The sequence below is a fragment of the Lepisma saccharinum genome, chromosome 28, assembly GCF_977018435.1.
Source record: "Lepisma saccharinum chromosome 28, izLepSacc3.1, whole genome shotgun sequence".
Lineage (NCBI taxonomy): Eukaryota > Metazoa > Arthropoda > Insecta > Zygentoma > Lepismatidae > Lepisma > Lepisma saccharinum.
Window position 1 is genome coordinate 13,784,590 of NC_139256.1, and position 24,182 is coordinate 13,808,771.

Here is a 24,182-nt window from a genome sequence, read left to right on the forward strand (position 1 = left end):
TCGCTTTATAACATCCCAGGTGTTCATAGTATCACTTTGTCTGCTTTGATCCAGCTGTTTTCTGGGTGGCCAAGCCATTTGACCAGTAGCTTGTTTGACTTTTTTGCGGATGACTTTTTCTATGAGATATGTGTCGGGCTGTTTAGTTTTGTTGAGTTCTTCTTCGTAGAATCGGCATTTGAGAATTTCACCATGATGGTCTTTTATTATATATGTGTTACGGGTCCCAGGTATAACTTGTTGGGCCTCCCGCTGGCGCAGTGGTAGTGTCGTCGCCTTGTAATCAAGGGGTCCCGAGTTCGATACCCGGTGGAGGCACAAGTGGTTCGGATCCCACTTTAAACTGTAGGTCCAGTCCCGATTAGCCTGACTGTGCATAAAGTGGACTTAAAACACCAAATCAACCAATCAACCAACCAAGGTATAACTTGAACCACTGTAAATAATTCAGTGATCCAGTTTCTGGTCAAGCCTTTTTCGAATATGTGTTTATATTTACTGATCCTTACTTGATCACCGACCTTGTATTTAGCTTTTCTGGTTGTTGGTTGATATTTAGGATAGTAAACAGTGTTGATCAATTGCTGTTCATCAGATGTGGTTACATCAGAGGGCTTCATGTTGATCGTGGCATGGACCGAATTGTTATATCGATCTAGAAGTTCTGGTAGGATAGTAAGCCATTTATAATTACCTTGAAGCGTAAATTGTTTATACATATGACTTTTTAGGGTTCTGTTGAATCTCTTTACAATAGAGGCTTTGAGATCGCTATAACTTGAGTAATGTCGTATTGACTGGCTCTTAACAAATTGTTGGAACACCAAATTATAGAATTATTTTCCGTTATCTGTTTGTAGATAGCGTGGTGATCTTCCACTGTGATTGATGATTGTCTTGAAGGCTTTTGTAACACATGTTCCTATCTTGGATTAGAGCGGCACAGCCCAGGCATATTTCGAAAATGTGTCTATGACAGTAAGTAGATACTTGTAGCCCTTGTTGATCTTGTCTAAGTTTTTCAGCTTTCCACTTGCCATCTCAACCAAGTCAGCTTGCCACAGATCGTCTATGCCTTTTGTGACCACTGTCAGTCGCTTATAGTTACGTCTGGCTGGTCTGTGTAGCTCGTCAACTATGGTTTGTCTAGACATAGTACGTAAACAAGAATATCGCAACTATGGGGTGTTCGGCAGCAGATATTGCAGGATTTTCTAAATACAACTTGTCCCCTATTTGTATATTAAACTCGAGAGAACAATCATCTTCAGCATAGGCTGTTTCTAGTGTATCGGGGTCTGTAAAATCCTCTAACTCCACACTGGTGATCTTTGGTATGTTGTCAGCATTGGTTATCGATAAGGTAGGGTAGTGGTGAGCCTGCGGTTGTTACCAGTATTTGATCTTGACCGGTCTGAGTGTGCCCCTCACGAAGAGCTGGTAATCAAGTTGTGCAGGGGACAACATATACATTTTGCCACCTGGTGTAAACGGTGAATCGTATTCTTTGTTGGGGACACTGTACAATTCGAGGATTATTGTGTGCTTAGGATTCTCGATTAGACCTGTTATTTTTTTCTGCTGTAAGCAATCTACTCATTACAGATTCAAGATGCTCGTTGATAGTCCTAACAATCTCGTCGTGGCCTGGTTTGATCCTTATGTCCACAGCAAGTTTTTTTGTATTATTGCACAATCTCTTGAAGCTGCGTGGCAAAAACAGACAGAGCATTTGCTTGGTTGGATTCCATGGTCCCTAGCTGTTGCTTGATGTTGGCTACAATTTGCTGTAGATTTTCAACAACAGCCAATTTTGAACTTTGGGCTGTAAGATCATGGACTTGGATTCTGATATCCTCAAACAGAGCATGCAGGTCGTTAATATGCTGATTGGTTGGAAGAGTAGCCAATGTCTGAGTAAATCTCTGTATGAATATTCTTGATGTCTTCAGATTTCAATATGCTATGTACGGCTCTTTTAATATTTTTAAGTTCCTGTGATGTAGGCAGATTGGCCACCGTATTCTGCAGGGACTCAAGGGCCAATTTTACAGCATTTAATTCAGTGGCATCAGCTACACTACGCATAGAATCTTGGAGCAGGGCTATGTCTGCCTGAGTAGGTGTTGATTGTTGTAAAATTTCAAGCATTGTTTGAATATCATCGATCTAGTGATGAAAATGGGATAGCTCGGATTCGGTGTTGAGCTTTTCAAGTTTGGTGATCTGTTGCTGGACAATGGCAAGGGTGTCTACGATACCAGGTAAACGGGACTCCAGAGTTTCTTGTACATTTGTCAGATCGTTTTGTACTGCTGCTATAGTACCCTCAAGATGGGTTTTGGTACTCTGAATTTTTCCAAAATCTTCGTATGTCTCTAGTTGCAGCTTGATGTTGGCAACACTACGAGTGTTGGCACTCAGAGCATCAGAAGATGGTAGGTTGTTCATAAAGTTCTCGAGTGTCTCGATTTTCTCTTTGACCTCGGCTATGGCATTGTTCAAGGGGTCCAGATTAGGAATCTCCAGTGATTGAATCTGTTCTTTCAGAGTAGAAATCACTAGATCGAAATCATCTTGGGACTTTATGCTTTTGACAATTGTTTGGAGCTTTGTCTGGACACTACCAATCTGCTCTTCTAGTTGCTGTGTCAGTTGCTCAGAGTTGGTAGCCTGAGTCTTAAATTTGGCTTGAAGAGCTGCTATGGCCTCCTCTAAACTCTGAAGATTATCGAGTGTAGCCAAGTCAGTGTATTTCTGGAGCAACAATTTGAGTTCTGAGTCGATTTTAAGAAGAGGGTCCATGCATTGTGATTGTAAATTGGTAATCTCGAGTTGAAGACTGGCATTGAGTGTGGTTTGTAGAGCTTGTAAATCACTTCTTAATTTTTTGACTCTGACGTCAAGCATCAGAATCTCGTCGCTGTGATCTTCGTGCCTTGTATGGCCAAATATATAGTTAGGCATTGTGTTTTTTTAGCGGTTATTTATTATAGAGTATCTGATTCTTAATTCTATAAAAAGAGGTATAAGCTTGTCATAGTGTCCCAGGACCTCAATATATAAACAGTCACCGGCAGAGACAGTATACACAGTGCCAGAAACCATGTTTGAGTGCTTAATTCTGTAAACATTTCTGCCTACTGAAACCTTGACATTGCCCTCGGGGGTTGTAATAAATTTTAATTGACCACCTACAGGTAACTGGTAGGGGTTTAAGTTATTGTTAAATATGCACAATGTTTTACCTGTATTAACATCAACATCTGTAAGTATGCTATTCAGATGAATAATTAACAAACCACTTAGTTTAGATAGCATAGATTGTATATCAGGAGAGGGTGCTGGTGTTGGCAGGTCCATAATAGCCTGTTTTTTGAACCCAAATAAGTTCATCAGAATGTTTATTTATTGCAAACCATGCTCTGTGATTAGGCATTGATTGCCACTTATCAAGTCACAATGACCCCATAGTAGAGTATGTATACCACATGATAAAACGCATCTTTTATCGTCATGTGGGTCCAGAGCCAGTTTTCTTACAATATTTGTAGTCAACAAGTGATCCACACTCTGGATTCTACATTCTGATGTTCTGATTGTACTACATGATTTGAGACAATCTTCGTAATCTTCAAATTTGAGCTCTTTGTCTACAGTTACTCTACCAATGCCCTTGGCTCTTTTTGGTGACAGCACCACTGGATGTTTCAAAGCTGTACATCTTGGCTCTTAACCCAGCAAATCCTACAACAACATCGCCAAGTGTCTCGTCTTTTAACTTACCAGGCACCTTTTTGTTGTGGGGTTGAATATTCAGATGGCCAGGCAATTCGCTAGTATCGAAATAGTCAAGCAATACAGGGTCTGCTATATCTTGATAGACATCTCTCTGAATATCAAGGATAAAGCTATCCGTGTCTATATACATCAGTCTTATACGATCACCATAAATAGGCTTCAGCACATCGTAATAAAGCTCCAGCATGTGTAATTTGGTCAACTTTGTTTTATTCATGTTAAAAAGCGCCAGATTATCGTCATAAATTCTTCTGTAATTGACATTGGGCTTTGCTACCAATTTTTTGCTCTGGCTGGGGTCAGTAACCAATTTGACATCAGTGTGTTTTCTGACATTTTCTATGGTCTTACCATACACCGAATTGACCATCAATTTGAACAAGGTCTTATCAAATTGGGTTACCGCACGTGTTCGAAGCTCGGTGTTTGTTTCAATGTATTGCTTCAACCACCTTGAGTGCTTGAACCTCAAGACTTTGCCAACCTTGGTCACTTGAACACCATGACGCATCAGGAACTGGAGGTTCTTGTAGTATATGCCATAACCGTGTTTTGGCTCGAGTCATCATCAGCTTCTTCTGTTTAGAGCCAGGCGGACACTGGAACTCAGCAATTGGCGGCAGATCAGAAAACTGGCTGTGCAAATTATCAGGAATTGCCAGATCGACCTCCAAGAACAGGCCCTAGTCACTGTCATCAAAGTCTTGAAGATCCTCAATGTTGAAATCTTCGACCCACTCAAGCCCTGAATATGGCAGTTTTTTCATCATGGCATAACCATACAGGCTGTTGGCATCCACATAAAATATATAATTCGATGGTCGCGCAGAATCATAATCGGGAACACACTTGTTGTTGGTTCTGGAATATCTTTGAGAACATTGTACCATGCCCCCTCGTATACAATGTTCGATGAAAAGAATACATGTCCTGGTCCTGGATCAGATCCAATTCCATTTTAGTCTTCAGAAACATGGCAGACCATGCTAGGCCTGGAGCACTGTAAAAATGGACCGGGTCCAGCTCATAATTTTGCATCGATGATGTTCTAAATGCTTCAAGTACATCGGCTAAGAGTGTCACATCAAGTATCAAGTATCTCTTATGATAATCACCAATCGTCTGGCATTTTAAGTTGGTCCACATCAACTGGGCATGGCAATAATCATCATCACTAATTCCTGATGCTGTGAGTTTGCTGTAGAACTCTTGTTGCGGTGGCAGAGCACACTCGTCAAATTTGAAAAAATCGGTAACATAGTCGTATGGGTATACACCCTTACGCCTAATCAATTTCAGGTCCAAATTTGTAAACATGTCACATGTGATTTTGAATTGGGCATCAGATAATTGGCCAGCCAGAGTAGCCAAGCTAGCCGACAGAAATCTGTATGAATCTAGAAATCTTAAGTGTATAGGCCTGCCATTAACATTGATTATCTTGCTAATAGCAATATATTTTTCGTCATTTTCTGCTAAAATATCTAAATCCTGCTTGTCAAACCCCTTGTATCTGATCAGATGATGAAAATCATAATTGGATGCCCCGTGACAAAATATCGGGACAAATTTTGGTCTCCGGATCTTAATATTACAGCTACTACACAGAGCCTTTTCATATTTGCCGTTTGTATGACAATGGTGATGCACCTTGTTATTTGTGTCCGAAAATTCAGAATTGCATACCGAGCATCTTTGTGCACTGTTGAAATCTTCGTTATGATCCTCTGTTAAATGCAGCATAGGTGTTGATTTTAATGATATATCATAGGCTATGCGACGGCACTCATTTTCTATTTTACGTGCAAATTTTTTGATAGCATCTTGCCCCATGTATAAGTGTACTTTACTAATAACACCATCCTGTACAACCGCATAACAAAAACTAGAAGGTTCATGTAACTGATACGGTGTACTTGAGGACTCTTCGGGATCTGGGCTGCAGAATGCAAGTGGTTTTAGATTTGATTCAAAATCACAGATTATGCTGGGTGCCGCAACAAGGCTTCGAATTTTATGAATTTGGCATTTTCGTTTGGTTTACGCATACCCATATGAACAGGTTTATGGTTGCCACAGTATTTTAAATGTTCAACCAACTTGTTTTTAGCAATTTTGGTATTCTTTTCATAAACACCATTTATTATTTTTTGACCATCAAACACAGTCAAACATCTTCGACACAACTTGTATATTGTATTGGATTTGCCTAGTTGTTTTCTGACTAAAGCCTGAAGATTGCGTATCAGAGTGTAATGGTATGTACCGTCTCTATCAATTAAGAGCAGATCGATCGGGACAGCAGAGTCATCATCAAGTTTGCTGATTCTAAGAGGTTCTGCCCGTCCCTGTGGCCGAATGGTTAGCACATCGCGCTGCGACGCCAAGGGTCCTTGGTTCGAATCCCGGTCGGGCTTGGTTGTTTGTGAATGTCCATTCATCAATTTCATCATTTCATCACTCATCCCCATCTTCGCAAATTAGCCAAGAGGCACAAAACGCGAAGTAAAATAAACTAAATCAATCAATCAATCAATCAATCAATCTAAGAGGTTCTATCAAGCAATCGCCACGAGCAGCAGAAAACACATTAATAGATAATGGTCGGCCATTGCTATCTCTGGCCTCTTTTTCAAATTTATCGATATTCTGGACAAACATTGGATATTCTAAGCCATCCATAGCATCATCAAAATCATGCTCGTGCTGTTTTTAATGACTTATTCGCTGTGGATGGTTTAAATTTGGAAACAAAGCAGCCAAAATACACCACAAAAAGCATTTCTGGTCGGTATTTTCTACGTTAACCACGGCTTTTTTGTTTTTGATATTGTCAGGTAAAGGCAGATATGTAGAACCTTGTAGAGGTCTGAATTCAGAAATATTAACATAGAGTCTGTGTGGAGATCCACAAAGACTCCATCCTGATTCTTTAGCAGCAAACTCAGAATGTTTGATAAGCAATTGGTCTATCAACCTGCTTAGTATTTCGTCTAAGTTTGTATTTGAGTATACAGGTACAGTTTTTGTTATGTGGGGCTGTGTAAATTTTGTACTGTTTGGTTTCTTATATTGAGTATGCAATTTGAGGGATAGCTTATAAGAGCCGTTTTGTGCGTTTAGAATAGCCTGCACATCAAAATTTACACTATTCAAAATATTCTTAATATCACATTTTGGGTCTGATACGAAACGGTAATCCCTTAGTTGACCATCAAAACTACTATCAATGGGTGCTTTGCATGGCTGCTTTGCTGGTCTAGTATTATCAGATGTAACAAGCTTTCTTTTTAGACCAGAAGAAGATGTAGATGGCTGTAGGGACAATGTAGATTGTTGTGCGGAACAAGCGCTTATATGACTATTGAAGTATGCCATGCTAAATTTTCTATGGCATTTTGGGCATATTTTAGTGGGCATTTTGCGTTTCCCAGGATCACAATTACGTTGGTGCTTAGCCCAATTAGGGCTAGATATATTCTTATCGCATTGATTACAATATTTCTGATTTGGCATTTTTGGTTTTGGTATTTATATATAATTTCCTGGGGGCTAAAATCGAAAGCTATATACTTAATACAAAATATCAGTTAGGTTCAGCAGTGTGCTTTGTATACTTAGTGTGTATACTTAGTGTGTATACTTAGTGTGTTACTATTTTTGGTTTTGGTATTTATATATAATTTCTTGGGGCTCAAATCAAAAACTATATACTTAATAAAACTATATATTTAAAAAAACTGGAAAAACACACAGGTGTCTGTCAAGTAAACCGGAAGTAGACCGGAAGTAAATATGTGTGGGTGTGGGTGTAGGTGTGGGTGTAGATGTAGCTAATAAGATTACATTTGACAGAATATTACACTAAAGGCAATAAACTCATATGAGCATCTTGGCTTAGTTTTAAGTGTAAACAATGCCAAGAAGGACATATTTTTTACGATCGTGTGGACAACAATCTGACAGATGTAGCTTTTGTACGTGTAGCCAAATCAATCTGAGGGGGGTCATACTTTTCATGGGAAATCCCCGAGGGCTATTTTACTAAATTCTTGGATTCGACAGAGTAGCACCTGTAGGCATCTTGACATAGTTTTAAGTGTAGCCAAACCAATCTGAGGGGGTCAGACTTTTGTGTTCCAGTAATAGTATATTTTATACTACTAGTTTAATTCTGTCCCCACAAAATTAGGCCCAGTTTGATTCTATCCCATCAAAATTAGGGCCAGTTTGATTCTGCTCCCTCAAAATTACGCCCAGTTTGATTCTGTCCTCTCAAAATTAGGCCCAGTTTGATTCTATCCCATCAAAATTAGGCCCAGTTTAATTCTGAACCCTCAAAATTTGGCCCAGTTTGATTCTGTCACCTCAAAATTAGGCACAGTTTGATTCTGTTCCCTCAAAACTAGGTCCAGCTTGATTCTGTCCCTCAAAATTAGGCCCAGTTTGATTCTGTCCCCTCAAAATTAGGCCCAATTTGATTCTGTCCCCTCAAAATTAGGTCCAGCTTCATTCTGTCCCTCAAAATTAGGCACAGTTTGATTCTGTCCCCTCAAAATTAGGTCGAGCTTGATTCTGTCCCTCAAAATTAGGCCCAGTTTGATTCTGTCCCCTCAAAATTAGGTCCAATTTGATTCTGTCCCTCAAAATTAGGCCCAGTTTGATTCTGTCCCCTCAAAATTAGGCCCAGTTTAATTCTGCTCTCTCAAAATTAGGCCCAGTTTAATTCTGTCCCTCAAAATTATGTCCAGTTTGATTCTATCCCATCAAAATTAGGCCCAGTTTGATTCTGTTCCATCAAAATTAGGCCCAGTTTGATTCTGTCCCATCAAAATTAGGCCCAGTTTAATTCTGTCCCCTCAAAATTAGGCCTAGTTTAATTCTGTCCCCTCAAAATTAGGTCCAGTTCAATTCTGCCTTCTGAAAATTAGGCCCAGTTTAATTCTGCTCTCTGAAAATTAGGCCCAGTTTAATTCTGTCCCCTCAAAATTAGGCCCAGTTTAATTCTGTCCCCTCAAAATTAGGCCCAGTTTGATTCTGCCCTCTCGAAATTAGGCCCAGTTTGATTCTGCTCCCTCAAAATTACGCCCAGTTTGATTCTGTCCCCTCAAAATTAGGCCCAGTTTGATTCTATCCCATCAAAATTAGGCCCAGTTTAATTCTGAACCCTCAAAATTAGGCCCAGTTTGATTCTGTCACCTCAAAATTAGGCACAGTTTGATTCTGTTCCCTCAAAACTAGGTCCAGCTTGATTCTGTCCCTCAAAATTAGGCCCAGTTTGATTCTGTCCCCTCAAAATTAGGCCCAGTTTGATTCTGTCCCCTCAAAATTAGGTCCAGCTTCATTCTGTCCCTCAAAATTAGGCACAGTTTGATTCTGTCCCCTCAAAATTAGGTCGAGCTTGATTCTGTCCCTCAAAATTAGGCCCAGTTTGATTCTGTCCCCTCAAAATTAGGTCCAATTTGATCCTGTCCCTCAAAATTAGGCCCAGTTTGATTCTGTCCCCTCAAAATTAGGCCCAGTTTAATTCTGCCCTCTCAAAATTAGGCCCAGTTTAATTCTGTCCCTCAAAATTATGTCCAGTTTGATTCTATCCCATCAAAATTAGGCCCAGTTTGATTCTGTCCCATCAAAATTAGGCCCAGTTTGATTCTGTCCCATCAAAATTAGGCCCAGTTTAATTCTGTCCCCTCAAAATTAGGTCCAGTTCAATTCTGCCTTCTGAAAATTAGGCCCAGTTTAATTCTGCTCTCTGAAAATTAGGCCCAGTTTAATTCTGTCCCCTCAAAATTAGGCCCAGATTAATTCTGTCCCCTCAAAATTAGGACCAGTTTGATTCTGTCCCCTCAAAATTAGGCCCACTTTGATTCTGCCCTCTCGAAATTAGGCCCAGTTTGATTCTGTCCCCTTAAAATTAGGCCCAGTTTGATTCTGCTCTCTAAAAAAATAGACCCCGTTAAATTCTGTCCCCTCAAAATTGGGCCCAGTGTGATTATGCCCTTTCAAATTTAGGTCCCAAGTTACGCCCATACGGGGGGGCCAAGGTGCCAAAACTGTGGGGGACAAAGTATCGGGTTGTCTGTAGCCTTGCATCAATGGTTATAAATAGAGCCCGGAAGTTCAGGCATTTATTTTCGTTAAAATAGGCAGGCAAAAAGGCATTTATAATGTGGAAAATAGACACTGAAAATGAAAAAAAAGGCAAAATAAACTGAAAAAGGCACATTTGAAAGTCACTTACTTTTATCTATAATTTCTGGCAAAATGTTAAAATATACATTGGGAAGAGCATTTCAATTTTCTCCGTCTTGATTGCACATAACTACAAGGTGATTTTTAAGTTCTCAACATTCATTGATAGTCGTCTGTCAGAGAGAATGTTTTTCATAATAGAAAATGATCTTTCTACTTCGACATAAGTTATTGGAGCATACATAAAACAAGCTAATGTAGCTGGACTCATTTTGGTAACAGCATTTTCATCTTTCAGAATATCACAAATTGTTTTCGATTGTTTCAGGTCCTCATTTGCACTCACTACCCGTTTGCACTTTTCCGCAACAGCTGACCCCTTTTCTCCTGGCACTTCCATCATCTGCTGCATAGATTCCTCCAATATTTTCATGGATGCTATAAGAGTCTCACCTCTTTCTTCTAGCTTTGTAATTGTCTCTGGCAATGCACCATAATGTGCAAAAATAAACGACAGTTCATTCTTCAGTTCTGAATAGCACAGGAAATTTTTTCACTTCACGAATTGAAGCCGGTTCATTTTCTGGATGAGCATCGATCACCTCACTGATTTTTTCAAGGTTGTTAGCATAATATATAGCTGCTGATATCCAGGTTCCCCATCTTGTCAAGACTGGTTGCGGAGGAAAACTAAGCTCAGGCGTAACTTCCTGAAATTTTCGGGTTCGAGAGGGAGATTTCAGAAATATCTTCTTTGTGTTCGAAATCAACCTCTCCACTTCAGCAGCCAATCATGCACAAGGAAATGTTAACCGAAAGGCAATATCCTAACTCAGCATGAAATACTTTTTTCTCACACTTTTCTTCTTCAGCAATGTTGAAACATGCGTGAGTTCAATTTTACTTAAATAAGGCGAAAATCATTCACGTAATGAACGGAAGAAAAATAAATGCCAACATTGTTTTTTAAAAAAATGGTCAAATTTCATTGAAAAAGGCAAAAAAAGGCATTATAATTAAAAATAGGCAAAATAGGCAAAATGAAAAGGCTTCTAAAACATTCGAAACAACATAAAAAACGTACATCCGGAAAAATTTTATCAATATATGCAGTAAATAAAAAGAGGCATTTTGCCAAACTTCCGGGCTCTAGTTATAAAATTAGAACTACCCACTATTGCAGACTTCTTGAGCTGACTCTATCCATAACAAATCCATTCATTCATTCAATGAGGAATCGATTTTTTTAGAAATTTGAACAATCATACTTTTTATAGGTTCACATTTCAATATTTCATAGTTCGAGGAGGGGCCACGGCCGCATGGCCCCTCCCCTGGGTACGAGCCTGCTACAGCTCCACACCAAATGTCACAGAAAGGCTTGTATTAGTATTTTTCGTGTCCTTCGCTAGCACCGAAGGCGGTACTAGATATGGGAATCTTGACGCAGAACTGTCCTATGTAAATCTTCATTTGTTATTTAGCGTCACTTTTCTGCTAATTTTGGCTCATCGCGACGATGAGGATGAGTGATGACATGATGAAACTGACGAAGGGACACTCACAGAGAACACTCATGTGCAGGTCGGGATTCGAATGCGGCAACCTTGGCGCGATGTGCTAACCACTCTGCCACGGAAGTGTCGGCATTTGTTTTAACTTATCGATGATGCTCGACTAATAAATATAAACCTCATGATCCACAGAAGTCATAAAGTGGGAGCGGAAGGGAGGGGAAGGGGGGTCGAATATGTCTGTCAAAGAAATTCATATTGTTTATTTCAATCAGAAGTAAACAAAGATCTTTTCTTTAGAGTTGATAAAAGAAACGAAGTTGGCTTAATTAGCTCTCCAACGGAATAACCAAAGTGAAAAAAAAAGTTATCGCAAACTGAGTGCAAAAAACAGGAATCACGTCAAAACTCCATGTTTACATACTCTACCACTTAATCCCGGGTTCGAATCCCGGCATGAGTGTTCTTTGTGAGTGTCCCTTCATCAATTTCATCATATCATTCTCATCAGGTGCATTGTTTTATCCATAGATTTCGACGTTTTATATAACATTCATTTCAGAGCGTGGATTCTGATAGTGCCACATAAAACCAATTATTATTGGTAAGACTTAAGATGACCGGACCCCTCTCCGATTTTCTTCATATTTGGCATACTTACTAATTGAGGCCTGCTAATGACGAATCTGAAGTTAAAATTTGTCAAAAACGTCTAGAAATTGCAAAATAATTGCGAACAATTGACGCTAGCCCCACGAACCATTGACGTGTGGTTAGGTTAGTTTCGGTTAGGTTAGGCAAACATATTTAAAATTTCGCGTCGTGGTAGTATTAGGAATATATATATTTGCTTGTGAAACAAAAAAAATCGCGAAAATCGACGGTTTCCATTCCGAAAACTATCGCCTTATTTTCGCTTATTTTGCAATTTCTAAACGTTTCCGACAACTTTTAACTTCAGATTCGTGATTAGGAGGCCTCAATTAGTGAGTATGCCAAATATGAAGAAAATCGGAGAGGGGTCCGGCCATCTTAAGTCTTTCCTTATTATTTCACTGTAGCACATCTCCGCGAGCTAAAACGGAAGATAAACATTCATACACGGCACGACATAATCTTCTTAATCCAAGCAAAATTTTCAACTTTATAGCGAGAGTACAGAGGGTCAAGATTCAACGGTACCTTGAACTTCGATACCGACTTTTCAACAAAGAACCCGGAACCACACGACAACGACGCGACAACGTTACTGGTACTCCCTGGCCTTGAATGGCATTCAAGCACCATTTATCTACGAAATTATTTGCTAAATAAATCACACTACATGAAGCTAAAGCAAGAAAACAAAAGTTGTTCATACCTGTTCTCAGTCAGCCCAATAGTAAAAAAGTCCAATTCGATTCACGATAAACGAAGGAGGTGTCAGCACACACCTTTCTAGCTGTTCAATGACTTCGATCAGCCTGATACACGAAGGCCCATGATGACGTAATTTTCCAGTAATACGCTGCCATCTAGAGACAAACTTAAAAATTCAAGTTCTTGTTCTTGAGTAATCGTATGCTCTCTGCCTTGTTCGATTGACGGGCGTTCTGCCGATGAGCTGGTCACTATGCACGTGTCTCACTTTTCGGACACCGTATTGAACACCGTCATATACTAACGTCACGATAAATGTTCTCGTTGTTAGGTTAGGCATGTAACTTTTACAGCTCTTTACATAAACAATGCCTTTTTGGTAAAACCTGTCCTATATCGTCACCCAAATAACACAAGAAGTCAGGTGGAAATATTTAGGAGCGTCCAACAGGTTCAGATCACCTGAAAGACTTATCAAGTACTACAGGATGGCTCAAAACGTCACTTAACACCCTCGGTACAAGGCCACTGCAGCACGAAGCGTGGAAATGGTGATGACCAATCGTTGCCAGGCCAAGGGGAAACCACATTGACGCCACCCGCACGGTCGGCGGCCATCTTGATGTCCACCATCTTGAATTCAACTTCAGAATTTTAAATGGGAAGGGGGTGATATGATGTATCAAATCAGGCTAGAATTTCACGAGAAATGCAATGGTGAAGGTTTTTTTGATGTATCTTCAACCACTAAAAAGGTATGACTGAATTCTTGTACCAAGTTGCTCCTTTTCGAGGTGTTAGAAAAATGCTTTAAAATTTATTTAGCGCATCGGTAATGCATCGAGATCAAAGTTATGTCTAGGGAGATAAGTTCGCATTCCATTGCACACAATTTTAATCGGATACATCCACGAAGAGCTGCGCATTATGAATGGTTGTCGCGAACAATTTACAGTGTGACGCTTTCATTGAATTAAAAGTCCTTCACAGTGACAAGGCTAATGCATATGTTCATAAGGAAGTTCATAAACAGAATATTCTATGCTTTTTATTGAATAATCAAAATATACTTGTTTAAATCAGGGTTGTTTAAGGTCCAGGGACACATAAATTCCAATGGGTTATATTGGGTTCCGCTGCAAGAACGGAACCTATTTTCTCGCACAATTTAAATTCGGTCCAAGTTACGTTTTGTTTCATTGGAAAAAGGTACCTGGATCGTATTTAAATTGATCTGGTAAAAAGGTTCCTGGACCGATTTGAAATACTTTACACATAAAAGGGTTCTTTTCGGTCCAGAACCCATTTACGCTTGCTGATTTTCTCTCCTGGACCGGAATTCAATTTATTTCAAATTCGTGGACCTTCAACAACCTGATTTAAATAGCATTTCTTGTAAATCGAGGGTTGTTTATTTCCGCCGAGCTTTCTGGAAGGCAAGGATTACAGTGGTATCAAACAGCCTTGAATGAAATTACTGAAGTAGATTTATGCACTTTTTGTACTCTTCGCAACTTATTTGATCGCCCCGAAAGAATTTAAAAGTCCCGAATTCGTAAACTTAACAACGTTGCACTTTGGCGCCAGCTGAAAGTAGCCAACTTTGAGTTGGTTCTTCCACTAGACGAAAAACGCTGCGGTGAAAGGTTTTCAATTTCGCACATTCCATGAACTTAGAAACTATAAGCCCGCTATTATAATATACAATCAAACAGATATAATAAATTCGATAAAGAACTTTGAGGATTTTTTTACGATTCTGCTTGCTCGACTTGAAATCAGAGGGGTTTGAAACACTGAATAGTTCTTCTCCTCCTGGAGGAAACCGCCATCAAGTTTGTGCAGAAAGATGAAAATTTATGAGGAGTTATGCGACATTTTATTTCCAATACCTTGCATGATATCGAACCGTTCTCAAAAAATAATATTTTTTCACGACTTGTCGAGAAAATGTGCTTGGAACATAGGAAATGGATGTTTTCATAAACGTCAACGTGTTTTTAAGGGCATGTTTTCAGTAAGTTAACGTAGTCCATTTGGTTAGACGCTGGTATTCTTATTTTTCATCATACATGAAAGGTCGCGGGTTCAAATCCCACCTTCTCCTCTTTTTTTTTGGTTCGCTGAACAGAGACCGTCGATATTAAAACATTTAAAAATGAAGCCGATGGACATTTTGAGGGACGTCCCTTCTGTGCATTTTTCCCATTTTTGTTGGTTACCAGGATTTAAGGTTAAAGCTTCTTTCTTTTAGCTATTCTTCATAAGTTGTGTTAACTCACACATTATTTTAATTCACATATCACATATATGTTCAGGATGCAAAATGTAACGTAATTTAAGTTTTGTATTATTTATGCATTGATTATTTCGATATACTAACACACACACACATACAATTATGTTAAGCAGTGATGTAGTGCATTACTGTAACGAAGGAGAGAGTTTAATGAGTTCAAAATGCTAAGATTGATATTTTATGTCCGTTTTTCGTAATGACTGTTGTTAATCCACTCATCTCCATCTTTCGATGCTTCTAAAACTAATAGAAAATCGCCAATTAACATAAGTAAATCGCTATTGCGACGGAGGCCGATGCGATAAAAAACTACTAATAATTATTTATATAGTAAGTGACAAACAAAAAATTCAAAACATGAGAATGATCGTTAATTCTCCACTGCATTGTATCCAAAATATTCGTCTTATTTCAACAGAAAGTACGAGTATCAGATCTAACAAACTTTCCACTAAACTCAAGACAATCACCACAGACTTAGCTCTACGTAACTGGATTCTGCGCACTCCACGTGGCATGTGATTTCCTCCAATCATCGAAATAACTTTCTCTTACGATTTCCTTTCACCTCGTGAAATACAGAGACCAATGATATCTTCTTAGCACGGTGAATAAACTTCACACCCAACGATATACTCCTGAAAAATATACTGCCTAGATGGAGAATCGAACCTACGACCTCCTTCGTGGGGATCAAGCACGCTACCTCTTCTGCAGGTAGCTCATGCTAAAGTTTGGCTACCAGTTTGAAGAAACCAATTCATGCATAATGTCATGACTATAATTTCCCCAATGACAATTTTTAAGTGGAAACGAATTCAGCCAAAATCGAGAAACGCTTAAAGGGAAGAACGATGAACATTTATATTGGTGTTTTGTCAAATTTTGTAAATTGTGTGTAAATGCCGTGTCTTGACCAAGCAATCCTTTTTTCTTGTTTTTTGAAAGTAGGAATAGGAAAGGAGCCAGTTGAACTAGATCCTGGTTGCCAAGATACTTTAGCCTTTTTCCAAAGACTGTAAGAAGAGAGAGAGGATAGGGATATTGAACGTATGGAATATGAAATATGTGTGAAATTAAAACAATGCATGCAATGCATTTAAGTGCATCCTAACAAACTTCGATCTATGAAAAACATGTTTTCGTGGTGGAAAACTGCAAGTCATTTTCGAAATATGAACCTGATTTTTTTTCGGTATTATAAAGTGGAGATATGGGACAATACGATGCCTCAGCAAGGAAAATTTACGTAAGCCGCCTCTTTCCCTCCAACTTTTTTAATAGTTATAATTAGTAATTAGGGTCCCGCAGTTGATGAAAGATGAAATTGTTTTCTGAACCTTTAAACCAATGCTAAACCTGATATCATGTCCATTTTACCTTCAGTTAGAACCAGGAAACACTTTTTATTTTGCATTTTTTTTTTACATTTTCGACCTTTCTTGGCATTTAGGTTATTTTTTCAGAATTTTTAACAGGTTTTGTTGCTTTTTCTTTATTTTTGAGGTTTATTTTTCTCCTCCCCTGTTGTTTCGTGCATTTACTATCAAAACTTACATATTTAAATTTCTTGACATGGTCCTTTTAGCAAAATACGGTCAATGGAAAAGCACAATATTATTCTTGACTGAAATGTTTGGCAGTGGGTTAAAATACTTTGAGGTTATTTGGCTGGACACTATTATCTTTAATCTGTGGTTTTAAAACAAAATTAATCACAATATTAAATTAAATTATACTCTAGCAACGCAGCTGTATTTTCGGATGCTGGTCGACTACAGTATTATCCCCCCTCCTTTGCTTCAGTAGCTTAAACCACCAAACAGCGGGAGTTATCGAATTATTTAACTACTCTTGTAATTTATGAAACAATTAAGCTTTCACTATCAGAGTGAATATTATTTTTGGGTAATTTTTTACTATTTTTAGGTTATTCTATAGGTCATCTTTTGACATTTTTTAGGTCATCAACTTCCGAGTCCTAGTCATAATTTTTAATGCTACAAGCATTCTCCAGCTATCCTAAAGGCTCAGCAAACATTCCCCATCTAAAACTTTCCACTTCACACTACCCTACACTTCTACAGAAATCTGTATGTCTTCAACTCTCAAACAGGGTGCTTAAAATAACGTCAGCGGTATGGTGTAGGTGGAATGGAAGGTCGTGGGTTCAAGCCTACTTCTCTGCAAAAGAAAGCGGCCTTGGACGAGAATGCTTATCTACATTTCTTGGAATTTGGATATTTATGCAATTTACGTCTAGCATTTCCGGATGACATTTTAATCGTAGTAAGGAAAATGTAACTTGAAATGTGCAGAAACATGCGATGTAAAGTCTGAGGTGGGTAGTTTCAAACTTTGAATATAGCATAAAATTTGTGGTTGTATCATGGAAAATCCGACGTATGTTTTAGGTCCGCAGCACTAAGAACATCGTATTCGTGAGTTTGTGTGTGTGTGTATTTGTATTGTTGTTTTAAGCCTGATATATTCACAAATAGGCTAATCGGGATTGGACCTACAGTTTAAACAGAAATCCGAACCACTGTGCAATGAGCCTCCACCGAATATCAAACCCGCGACACCTTGATGACAGCATCCTATTTAAGAACATATATTTATCACTAGGGCTCGGAAGTTGAAGACCTATAAATTGCCAAAAAAGACCTATAAAAAGACCTAAAAATATAAAAAAGGACGTATAAATGTGATCAAAATTAATTAATAACTTCAGTTCTAATTACATATTTAATGAATATGCGCGGCACCTCCTTATCTGACTTAAGATCTTTTCAGGGGCGTGCTGTCTGGTCGTATACACCGTGCTGAAAGCTTCAAAACAAGATAAAGTTGCCACTTAGAGTGCGACCTTCCAGACAAGCTACGGTTAAAGGACCTTGTACCGTACCTGCTTCAGTCGTCCAAAAATGTTTTTCTCTTGTTTCAGGGATGGTTCAAATATATTTATTTATTTACTACAGAAAGGTTCAAATATATTTATTTATTTATTTATTTACTACAGAAAGGATGTTTAATAGGTGGTGATTCGAATTGAGAATGGGCAGTAAAAACGTAGTCGAAAGAAGGTGAAGTTACAAAAAGAGCCGTTAAGACCTAAAAATAGGCTAAAAAAGGACTCATAAGCAAAAAACGCCGAAAAAAGCAAAAAAGGACAAATAAAACCCACCTTTTTCTGGCCTACAATGATCCAAAATGAACATATATTATGTTGGGCCTCGTCTTCGGACACTAGGAAAAAAAGGATTTTTCCTCAACTTCCAAGCCCTATTTATGACATATAAATTCTTAATGTGTGTTAACATAACTTTTGACAGCTGAATGAAAAGAAAGATCTTGCCAAAAATCCTGCCAATCATTGAAAAATCCATAAGATCAGCAAAAACATTCCTCGAGGCATGCATCGCATAAATATTTGCAGTGATTTAATATAATCTTATTCTTATACTAACTAACTAACTCTCTAGCCTTCTAAAACCCGAAGGTTCATGGCTGCAGCAACACAGGCCTTCCATCTGTCCCTATCCTGAGCAAGATCTATATTCTCTTTTCCATCCCTACCGATTTCCTTTAGGTCCACCTCAACGTTCTCCCTCCATCTTCGTCTTGGCCTTTCTACAGGTCTCTTACCATCGGGTTTCCCAACAAGAATCCTGTAGACTCCTCTTTCCTCTCCCGTTTGTGCCACGTGGCCTGCCCACCTAAGTCATCTTCATTTAATTATTCTAATAATATCTGGACATGAATACAAATTATGTAGTTCTAAATTATGTAACCTTTTCCACTCACCTGTCTCCTCATCCCTTTTAGGTCCAAATATTTTCCTAAGGATCTTATTTTCAAATACTCTCAATTTATGTTCCTCTTTCAATGTAAGGGACCAAGTTTCACACCCATATAATTATTCTTATACTGTATTACGTTATTACAAGACTTCGTATTCGGTAAATAACAATAAAAAAAAAGAATCAGGAGAGGGTGGGATTACAACCTACGATGTTTCGTTCTTGACGACGACCGTCTAACCAACGGCTCCAGGAGATTACTAACGTGAAACTCTGTAAAACAAGTTCATCTAAGTTGAAACAACATTGTGTCGGAGTTCGCCACAGATCAAGGTAAAGACGCACTTTACAGAATCGTCCGGTATTGTGCAAGGTATCTGTACTGTAATTTCGTCAAAAATCGTGAGAAATTTGCCTCTGTGAATTAAAATGTGATGGCAATTCTCTCCAGGTGGAGGAGAACCAGTTCAGTGTTTCAAACGGCACATAAATTCTCCAATTTGCAATTTCAGAACGAAGAATCGTAATAAAATACAACATTCGTATTTCTAATTTACGATTTTTGTTTAATTATGTATGGTATTACTGGTTTAGGTTTTCATGGAATGTGAAAGAATAAAAAAAAATTCAGAGGAGCGTTTTCATTTAGAAAGAAAAAAGTTGCTAAGTTGGATACTATTTGTTGGCTCTGAAGTGCTATGTTGCCAAATTTATGAATTAAGGACTTTGAATTTTTTCAGGGCGGACAAATAAGGTGTTGCGAAGAGTACTCTACGCAACTTGTTAATTGACCGCTCCGCAAGAAATCAAAGTCCTGAATTCGTAAACTTAGCAACATTGCACTTGAGCGCCAGCCAGGGGTGTCCATCCCCCCCCCCCAAGACCAATGGCGCAATCCACCCCAAATCTCGTCAAGCGTCCCCCCCCAAATCATGTGTTAATCCACATGAAGTATTTAATTACGATAGCGTGTTTGTTGAAAGTAAAATTTTTTTAAGCTTTATTGAACACGATACTTGATCTCCCCGTTCTCCAGCTAGACCGTAGATGCATCACCCCTCAAAAAATTTGGGTGAATACGTAATAATTCATTTTATTTATTTATTTTCGAAATAACGGAAAGCTAGCAATCTCAAGTGTCATAATTATATCGTATTTAAACAGCGTGTGTGGTTGGAGAAAATTATTTTAATAATCTACAATTTGGGTTTTTAACACAAAGTCTTACTCAACTTAAGATAGAAAATTACAGAACCCTAGCTAGAAATTCCTAAGACCGGGTCAAGAATATAATAAAGTGCCTCCTTCAAAGAACTCACCCCCTCTGCTTGGGGTAATTACAATTTTTTTAGTAATCCATAGCAATAATTACATGGATTTCATCTGTGCAAATTGCACTTGCTAAAGCAAAATTACCCTGTAACAATAAGTTAGAAATGGGAATTTGATACTATTTATTTTCCTATTTTATCGAGTAATGTGCAAGGCGTTACTATGAAGTACACAGTTAGTACAACTATTACAGGATAGCCTACAGGGAATCAATAATACAATAATATTGCTAAAAAAACCAAACCATATCATCAAAATGACTCACCTGCTTTGAATTAAGCAGTATACTTACACTAACATTATATTTTAAGCAATTATATTATTAATAAATATCGAGAATATTGTTTATGTCTTATAATGCAGCTACAGTATAATTCTTCACAATCGTCTCATGAAAATGCCATATACGCATTTTTGTAACATTGCGAGCGAATTGCAGACTTGCAACAATATTAATTTAATGGGATACCAATACTTTCATAGGATCCCTCAAAATTTACTATTTTCCACCTTCTCTTTTCCCATATTCGGCGCTGAAACGTGCGCATACCATATCGCTAAATATATAGTTCCAAAATATAATGTTCGAGCCCTAAAGAAATCCCTTAACAACCTAATATTTTACACTTTATTCAGAACTCCATATCTCCTCCCCTCAAATTTAATATTCAATCCTCCAACCAAAATTTTGGACTTGCTGTTGATATTGAAGAGTACCTAGATATTAACCCCTTCAAAAGAAAAAATCTCCGTCCCCAAACCACATATTCCATTATACAATCTCAGACGCAATTAATATTAATACACAAGAGTTGCAATCCCCCAAAATTTAATGCTCAGGCCTCCCTAACTAAAATTCCCAGGATAATCTAAGATTTAACGCTGATATCCAATAGTCTGATATTGTCCGCCCTCCCCGAACGTTTAATCCTCAATCCCCACCTGAATCCACGTGTCCCAATGTGTAAGAGTTGGACATTCCCTATTCCTTAATAATAATATTACCCATTACAATTTGCATGGCAGTCTAGAATTTGCTATTTATGTAACAGCAATAGTTAGTTAATAACGTAATTCAACTTGTGCCAAATGCTGTACTGTTTTACATCAAATTTCCATCACAAAAAATCACCCCCCCCAAAAAAAAGTGATTGGACATAACGTGAGTCCACAAACCCACCTGTGGGCACCGCTACCTCTAAATACTACATCTAATGGATTAAATATGGTGTAAACTGTTTTAAATCTATTTTGAAAAATTATATAAATGTTGAATTTTATATTACATTATGATAAAAAAAATCCCCCCCAAAAATTTTGATGGCGCGGTCTGATGAATATTTCTATTGATGTTTGTCAAGTTTTGTGTTTGTGTTAGTTAGGAAGTTTTTTTCTTGTTTGCTGAAAGCAGAATCTGGAAAGTGAAAAGGAGGCAGTTGAACCATATCTCGATTGCCAAGGAACTTAATTTTACGTAGAAATTTTCAGCGAAAAATGCAGGCTCGACCTGGACTCGAACCCGGGTCTTTTGCATACCGTGCCACTGAGCGACCGAACCGGCCTGACCTCGCCTGATTATTCGTTATCGCTGTTTTACCTGCGTGAAATCGTCTCTGCCAGTGCTACAGCAACTGGATCTGTTCCCTTTCAAACACAGTAGACTTTGACATTGCCTGGTTCCTCCCAGCGTGGAGAAGTTAATTATTGTAGATTAGGCACACACAGGAGATGTACTACGTAGTCTACTGTGTTTCAAAGGCAACAGATCCCGTTGCGGTAGCACTGGCAGAGACGATTCCACACAGGTAAAACAGCGACAGCGAGAAGTCAGGCCAGGCCAGGCCGGCTCGGTAGCTCAGTGGAAAACTATATTCTGCCCTCTGTGGCGGAGTGGTTAGCAGAGCGCGCTACAACGCCAGAGGTTCCGGGTTCGAGTCCCGGGTAAGGCATGGGTATTTGTGTTTGTCTAGATGATAAGAAACTGAAAAACTGTAAGAATTGAAAAGTGTGAATGGTGGGGGATACCTCCGTGTAGGTTTTTTTCCCTTTTTTATATATAAAAAAAAGTGGTGTCGACCTCCGTTGCGAAGTGGTTAGCAGAGCTCGCTACAACCCCAGTGGTTCCGGGTTCGAGTCCCAGGTAAGGCATGGGTATTTGTGTTTGCCCAGATGATAAGAAACTGAGAAACTGCAACAATTGAAAAGTGTAAAATTTAAAAGTGAGAAAAATTGTGAATGGTGGGGTATACTTCAGTGTAGGGGGTATTTCCTTTTTTTAAAAAAAAAATAAACGTGGTTACAGCAATGGCACGGTATGCCAGAGATCCGGGTTCGAGTCCTGGTCGTGCCTGCATTTTTTCGCTGAAAATTTCTAAGTAGTACATCTGTGTGTGCCTAATCTACAAGAACTTAATTTTGTTTTGCACAGTGTTATTCAACTTCTGTACAAATATGGGTGAAATTAAAGCAATGGAAAATCTTATAAGTGCATATTTATGAATTACAAACAAAAAAATCTTTTTTTGGTGGTGGAAAATGTAATTGGTCTTCAAGTCATTTTCGATATGTGAACCTGATTTTTCTGTGTCGTAAACTGGATATGTGGGAAAATTTACGTAAGCAGCCTCCTTCCCTCCAACTTATTCAATGATCATGTTTAATCCTACAAATATACCCCAGCTATCCTAAAGGCCGAGCAAAGATCCCGCACCTAACACTTTTGAATTCGCACCACTCAGTCTCATCCCTCGAACGGACTGCTTGGGGAAAAAGCGTGAGCAATGTGGTGTAGAGTGATAGAGTTAGTGAGGAATGGAAGGTTGTGGGCAGTAATGTGCGTCTTCACGTAAACAACGATAGTCTACATTCTACACGTAGACTATTTTATACACGTAGATTACGTAATCTATGTAAACAACATGGCGAGAGGTGATAACTTAGCAAAGGGCGCCGTGGAATTAAAAGAAAATTATACTGCGTATCAGAATACTGCGTTAGGAGAATTTCTCATACTCTTTCTTCCAAATTCGAACAATTTCTCACCTAGTAAGGAACCTAATATAGGAAATATTCTAGTGTTTTATGGGGAAAAGACCACTCTTGGCTCACGACTGCCATCTGTTGTTGTTTTTTGCATACTATTTATCTTCTTCTATAGTTGATAATTATAATAGAAGAGAAGATAAATTTTGTTGTAAATGGGATTCTTTTTATTTCGTTAGGAACCAATATAGTTGAAAATGTCACTTTCCTTTCATGAAACCCTTGAAAATTAATTTTAATGCACTTTAGATTGTCTACGTAGTCTATGTAAACTTCAACCCAATGTAATCTACGCGTAGATTACGTGTAGGCAACGCATGTAGACGTAAACTTATAGTCTACGGCACATCACTGGTTGTGGGTTCAAACCTCATTCTTTGCAGAAACTTTCTCGGAAAGTAAAAAGCTTTGGACGAGAATGCTTATCATCATTTCTAGGGAATTTATTTGATATTTATGCAATTTACGTCTAACATACCCGGAAGACGTTTGAATCTTAGTAAGCAGGATGCAACGTGGAATGCGCAGAAACATGTGAAGTAAATTCTGAGGTGGACAGTTTCAAACGTTGAATATAGCAAACAATGTAGGGTTTTATCCGACGTATATTTTAGGTCCATATTGAAGGGCACAAACAACAAAGAACATCCTATATGTATTTGTATTGTTGTTTTATGTCCAATTTATTGCACAGATAGGCTAATCGGGACTGGGCTTGCAGTTTAAACCAGTGTTGTTAAAGGTCCAGGGACACATAAATTCCAATGGGTTATATTCGGTTCCGCTGCAAGAACGGGACCTATTTTCTCGCACAATTTAAATTCGGTCCAAGTTGCGTAT